We start from the raw sequence: 7,252 nt of genomic DNA, 5'->3' as shown, positions 1-7,252 counted from the left end.
GTTTATTCTTTTTTCTTTTGGCCTACCCAGGTACGTGGGGGGGGTTTCTTGCCTTTTGGGAGGTCTGAGGTCTTCTGCCAGCGTTCAGTAGGTGTTCTGTAGGAGTTGTTCCCCGTATAGAAGTATTTCTGATGTATTCGTGGGAAGGTGATCTCCGCGTCCTACTCTTCCGCCATCTTGAAGGTCTCTCTATTAAATTTTATTTTCCTCTCTCAACAGGACACTACAGGCAGAGTTTCGGGAATCCTGACCCTGGTAAGAATTCTTACACTTTGTTGACTTCTGTCAGTTTTTCCAGGGTCCCACCTGCAGGTTCTGAGTGGGGTCTAATTTGGAGAGGGTAGCTCTATTTACCAGAATTTGACAAGGGGTTTTATTTATTTTTAGTTTCCCCTTGGCTGTTGAGTAGAATAATATAGCCATTTACCATAAGATCCCTCAGAAAGTAATCAGCTCTGGAGGGGATTATTTGGGGGCCCTACTTTGAATGTAGAGATGGGGGTGTGGAGTTGATGTTGAAAAATTTGCATAGGCTATTTGAAGACAATCTCTCTTCCAGAGTCCCAGTCGATTACAAATGAGACATCAATTTCTGGGCCAGCGTTTTGATGATGGATTGTTAGGTGGGTGTAATGGGGGAGGCATGCGTGTTCATTTTGAGGTCTCTGGCCTTGAAGCTTTTGTAGCTGTAAGGCTAATCGTTTGGCAGACTTTGTTTATGGCCTTGTGTCTTTAAATTGTCATTAGCCTTTTGCCACAAGTTTGTCAGTGAAGTTAGTTTGGAATTTTGAAGTCTTTTGGAAGTTTCTGTATACCAGTAAAAATAGGTATCCCATTCTGCTTGTTTGATATAGTAACCCTGATTTCAAGTGCGCTTCTTTTTTTTTTAAAGAAGATGCTGGGGGTAGGAGTTTATTAATTAATTAATTTATTTTTGCTGTGTTGGGTCTTCGTTTCTGTGCAAGGGCTTTCTCTAGTTGTGGCAAGCGGGGGCCACCCTTTATCGCGGTGCGCGGGCCTCTCACTGTCGCGTCCTCTCTTGTTGCGGAGCACAGGCTCCAGACACGCAGGCTCAGTAGTTGTGGCACACGGGCCTGGTTGCTCTGCGGCATGTGGGATCCTCCCAGACCAGGGCTTGAACCTGTGTCCCCTGCATTAGCAGGCAGATTCTCAACAGCTGCGCCACCAGGGAAGCCTCTCAAGTGCGTTTCTTAAATGAATGATCTTCTCTAATTGGAAGGCTCCCCATAGTGGCCATTGTAATTCTAGGTTGTTTGTATAAGATTTCTTCATCTTTGTATATATATACAGCTTCTGGAGCTGCAGTTCTTACATATAAAATAAGCAGGTGTGCCAGAAGATGACACTTCATGCTGGATTTTAAGGATCCCACTTTTATTATTATTTATTTTAGCTAAGCCTTTGGGTCTCTCAAAGCCAAACTAATACATAAAAGGGATGTGCTGCTAGATTGAAAATGGTGTGATGTTTTATAGAGTACCTCATTGCACTTGAAGTTGGTGGGTGACTTACTGTCAATGGAACCTGCTTAGTGACCAACTTATCCTAATAAGAGAGTCTTTGAGTTAGGTGCCTAATGCTCAAAAAAGCTCTTAAATGCTTGATCCATGGCCACCAATTTGTTTTTAGCAGCTTTTTGGCTTCAGAGACCCTTGTTAGCAATAGTTTATTTAAACGTACATATTAACAAACCAGCAATAACCAGCAGACTGGAGCTTGGGGAAAGACCTGAGCCAGTAGACCCAAAATAATGAAGACTTCAGACTGATTCCAAATAACAGAGAACTATAGCTGCTACCAGCAATTCCTAACATGGAATCTGGGGAATAATTACAAACAGACGGCAAGCTGCAGATAAAACTGTCTAAACTTCCCAGTGTGGGATCTGCAGACAGAACCGAGAGCTGGGGTTTAGAAGTTACTGCAGACAGACAAATAGAATGTCCTGCATGTATCAGAGCAATGACTGTGGTACTTGGGACTGGGGGAAAGGGCTGAACCATTAGACCTCGACCAATGGGGACTGCAGACTCGGGGCTCCACATAAATGTGGCACTGTGAACTGGAAAGCCAATCAGATCAGGAGCTTGACACAAAGAATGCGAAGTCAGAACCAAGAGAGAACTTACCCATGACCTTCAGAAAGGGTGAGAAAGACAGTGCATTCAAAGGGTTCACAGTCACCATGCCTGTCTTTCTTGTTGACCCTGAATGCTGTCAGAAGTCTGCCTCAGTCCCACCACTGCCACCAAATCTATTAAATAACAAAATTTCATGAGAGTAAATTTTACAGATCTAATTGGCTTTATTAAACAATTCATTAATCAGGCAGTATCCTGTATAGAAATAAATAGAAAGGAGCTCCATTGAGCTGTAGAAAAGTTTTTTAAAGGCAGAAAAGGGACAGAAAAAAGAAAATTATTAGCAAAAAATGCATTGTTATAGGCAAGGTTGCCCACCTAAGGGGAACAGAAAGACCTATTGGGCAGATTACCTCCATGGGGCTGACAAGGTAATTCCAGGTTGACTGCTTAAAAGTTAGATGGGGGTTTGAGACTGCAATTAGGTTAGGTATTAAGTCTTGGTTTGCTGATGATGGGAGCACGGAGTCTTAACCACTGAACCACCAGAGAAGTCCCTCATTCAATCTTTGAGGTCCACAAGTGACTCTGTTTTGGACCTGTTGTCTCTTTTTTATACATCTGAGAATAAAAGTGTTTTATTTCTTCCTTTCCAATTGATACCATTTATTTCCTTTTCTTGTTCCAGTATGATGTTTATTAGAAGTGGTGAAAGGGCATCCTTGCCTTGTTCCCAATATTAGGCTGAAAACACCCAGTTACTAAGATTAATTAGGATATTAGCTATAGTTTTTATTATATATGCTCTTTATTAACTTGAGGAATTTCTCTAATCTTGGCTGAGAATTTTTACTTTTTATTATGAAGTTATTGGATTTTGTCAAATGCTTTTTGGTATCAATTGACATGATTATATGATTTTTCTTTATCTTGTCAATAAGGTGGATTACATTATTTGATTTTCAAATTTTCAACTAGCCTTTCATACCTAGAATAAATCCCACTTAGTCATCATATATGATTTTTCATATACATTGTTGGATTCTGTGTACTAATATTTCATTGATTTTTGCATCTGTGTTCATGAGATATATTGGTTTGTAGTTTTCCTTTATTACAATGTCTTTACCTGATTTTAGTGTTAGGATAATGGTGGTTTCATAGAATGAGTTTGTAACATTTCCCTCTGCTATATATCCTGGAAGAGACTGTAGGAAACCAATATCATTTTTTCCATAAGTGTTTGGTGTAATTCATCAGTGAAACCATTTGTGCCTCTTTCTTTCTTTTTTCAGAACATTATTTTTTATGATTCAATTTATCATAAAAATTTGAATATTGCTATTCCAGATCTCTTTTCATAAGCATTAGCATGGCATATCTTCCTCTATCTCTTTACTTATAACTTGTTTGTGTTTTTATATTTGAAATGACTTTATTATAGAAAATATATAGTTGTGTCTTTATCTTTTCTAAAAATTGATGTCTTTTAATTGATGTATATAGATCATTAACATTTGAAGAGATTTCAAATACATTTGGATTAGTATCTACCATATTTTTAAAAGTATTCTAATTATTACAATTATTCTTTGTTTTTCTCTTCTCTTCTTTGGATTTAAATGAGGCTTTTATTTGATTTTTTTTTAATCTCCTCTCTTAGGACAACAATTATACATTAAAAAAAAATTTAGTGGTTATCTTTGAGTTTGAAATCTACATTTATAACTAATCTAAGTCTACCTTCCAGTAATACTATACCACTTTATGTGTAGTGCAGATACTTTGTAGCAGAGTATTTCTAACTCCTTCCTCCTGTCTTTTTTGACATTGCTGTCATTCATTTTACTTATTAATAAACTACAATTACCCAATAGCTTGTTACCGTTGTCACTTTAAACAGTTAAAGTTTAGATCAATTGAGAATAAGGGAAATAAAATATTATATTTTACCTTCATTTAGTCCTTCTCCAATATTCTTTCTTTCATTACGTAGACCCAGGTTTCTAACCTGGATTATTTTTCTTCTCCCTGAGGAACTTCTTTTAACATTTCTCACAGGGCAGATCTGTTAGTGATTTCTTTCAGTTCTTGTACGTCTTAGAGAGTCTTCATTTTTCCTTCACTTTTGAGGAATAATTTCTCTGCATATAGAATTCAAGATCTGCAATTGGTAATATTTTGCTGCCACATTATCTGACTTATTACCTGGCATTAGCCAAACTGCTGAGTCTGTTCAAGACTTTCAAAGCAAAAGCAAATTCAGGGGTTTCCCAAAACCACACTGAGATTTCATAATTTGCTGTAAAGATTCACAGTACTTACTGCAAACTTATTTTTATGGATACATTCATTATGGAGAAAAGGAACAAATTAGAACCAGCCAAAAGAAGAAATGCAAAGGGAAGAGACTAGGAAAGGACCAAACATGGAGCTTCTGGTCATCCTCTTCCATGAAGTCATAGACAGCATTATCTACCACTAGACATACTGTGTGACTACATACATCAAGTACTGCCAACCAGGGAAGTTCATTCAATCTTTTTTTTTTTTTTAAAGTATTTATTTATTTGGCTGTGCCGGGTCTTCATTGCGGTATGTGGGATCTTTAGTTGTGACACGCAGGCTCCTTTGGTTGCAGCATGTGGGATCTTAGTTGCAGCATGTGAGATCTAGTTCCCTGACTAGCGATTGAACTTGGACCCCCCTGCACTGGGAGCACGGAGGCTTAACCACTGAACCACCAGGGAGGTCCCTCATTCAATCTTTGAGGTCCAGAGTTTTTACTGAATTTTCACTACAGTCATGGTGATTGGTTGATTTGCCATTTGGTTGAACTCAGTCTCCAGCTTCCCAACTTAGTAGAGGTTGAAATGACATTACATAGTTGGGGAGCCTACCACGAGCCACCTCCTATCACTGTCAGGTGTGATCCGTAAATAATAGACGCTCCTATCAGTGGGGAAATTCCAAGGGTTTAGAGGTTACCTCCCAGGACATGGGACCAAGCCTAGACCTTTTCTTTTTGGTTGAGACGAAATTCTTCACTTTACAACAAAAAGTCTTCATAGACTTTTAAATTTGATTATTGAAAAAAATGTAGAGTATAAAAAGATTCATACATTCATTTAGTAATCTAGCTAAATAGTAATCAGTTTCAACTTGGAAATCCCAGTTTTTCAGGCGTATTTCCAAACAGTGGCACAGGGAAATCATGGAAAAGCAGAGGGCAGCTCTATCTGGGTGGAGAATATAATCATTGTTTGAATTGCTGAGTGCAAGTTTCTAGAGCGAATATAGCAGCAAAAAAGAAATCCCTCAAAAATCTACATTATTATTTCTCTCAGTTCCATACATGTTCAGTGCTCCAAAAGACTTATTTCAGAATACTTGTTTGTGAAGCTAGAGGGCCAGTAAGAGATTTCAGAGTCCTCCTGGTGATTGAGAGACAAATTTGGACTTTGAGCTCAACCAACATGAGGTGTACAAGATGAGAACTATGTGTCTTCATTGTAGGCACTAAAATGGACATGCCTGGGATACAAATGCTCTCTTAGTCTGGGCTCTCCAAGTAAACAGAACCAATAGGATATATAATAAATATAAAGAGATTTACTATAAGAAATTGGCTCATGTGATTATGGAGGGTAAGAAGTGTCAACATCTGTAGCCAGAAATTTGCAGACCCAGAAGAGCTGATGGTTTAGTTCCAGCCTGAATCTAAGGCCTGAGAGTCAGGAAAACAAATGGTGTAAATTTCAGTCTGAGTCAGAAGGCAGGAGGATGCTGATAGCCCAGGTTGAAGACTTACGGAGAGGAAGAATTCTTACTTACTCAACCTGTAATATTCAGGCCTTCAGTGGATTGGATGAATCTCACTCACACAGGGGAGGACAATCCACTTTACTCAATCTACTGATTCAGATGTTAATCTTATCCAGAAAGACCCTCAAGGACACACCCAGAAACGATTTTTAACCAAATTCTGGATACACCATGGTTCAGTCAAGTCCACACACAAATTATCCAACAGAAGAAGCATATCTTAGAAACAAGGGCTGCATCCCATGACTACGGGGAAAACTAAAACAGACCTACATCAGCAAAGATTAACAAACACCACCAAGACTTGACAGTGTCAAGGTGATCTGCAAGCAATTTACCTACTTGCTTTTAAAAAAAGTAAGTTTTAGAGCAATGTGACATAATTAAAAAAAACAAAACTACAGTGATCATCTACAAGAGCCAATATACAATAACAACATAATGCGAAAAGAAAGGTAGATCTGAGCTTAGTATAAAAACACTTAACGATAAAAGCATACCCAGACATCATCAAAGTATTGCGGTTAGTAAAGCAGACAATATAATTATGATTAGAGTTTAAAAAAGAGAAAGAAAATATAAGATAGAGGTAAAAAGTGTAGAATTTTAACACTAATCTGAATCTATAAAAATATAAAATCTGGGCTTCCCTGGTGGCGCAGTGGTTGAGAGTCCACCTGCCGATGCAGGGGACACGGGTTCGTGCCCCAGTCCGGGAAGATCCCACATGCCATGGAGCGGCTGGGCCCGTAAGCCATGGCCGCTGAGCCTGCATGTCCAGAGCCTGTGCTCTGCAACCGGAGAGGCCACAGCAGTGAGAGGCCCGCGTATGGGGGGGAAAAGAAAAAAAAAAATATATATATATATGAAATCAGCACTATATATCTGAAGGACAATATTACCAATTAATTAGATGGACAACAGGCACAACACAAGAGAATACTGAATTTGAGACAATGAAGACAGAGGACAGAGTACAAGAGAAAAAGAATGGGAGGGGGAATGAAAACGCTGAAGGAGGTAGGTAGTACCTGGTCAGAATGTCTAATACGTGAGAAATTTTAGTCCCACGAGAGGATAGAGAGGTGCTCAGAAGGAATATTTCAAGTAATGGTGACTGAGCATTTCCAAATTGAAGGACTCAGCAAATGAGATAAATGCCTTCAATGTACGACAAAAAGAAACAGTGGAGGAACTGCCTAGCCAACCCATTAAATTGTGATAAATAATAACATATTGTTGTTTTGAGCCATCGGGTATGGGGTGATTTATTACACAAGAAGCTGCCATTAAAAAAAAAAAATAAACCAACTGGTGTTGGCATC

The 7,252-nt window shown here is 38.7% G+C and overlaps 1 long non-coding RNA gene across 1 annotated transcript in view; it reads left to right on the top strand.

Annotated features, from left to right (window-relative positions):
- The first annotated feature begins 207 nt into the window (after positions 1 to 207).
- LOC137212207 (uncharacterized) overlaps positions 208 to 7,252 on the top strand; it is a 222,640-nt gene continuing 215,595 nt past the window's right edge. The window contains exon 1 of the long non-coding RNA XR_010937399.1: positions 208 to 255. This is a non-coding gene — a long non-coding RNA (uncharacterized lncRNA). The remainder of the gene's footprint in view (positions 256 to 7,252) is intronic.

Source organism: Pseudorca crassidens, chromosome 2, assembly GCF_039906515.1.
Source record: "Pseudorca crassidens isolate mPseCra1 chromosome 2, mPseCra1.hap1, whole genome shotgun sequence".
In the NCBI taxonomy this organism is placed as follows: domain Eukaryota; kingdom Metazoa; phylum Chordata; class Mammalia; order Artiodactyla; family Delphinidae; genus Pseudorca; species Pseudorca crassidens.
Note: the sequence above shows the minus strand (reverse complement) of the source record. Positions and strands in the feature narration are given on the sequence as shown.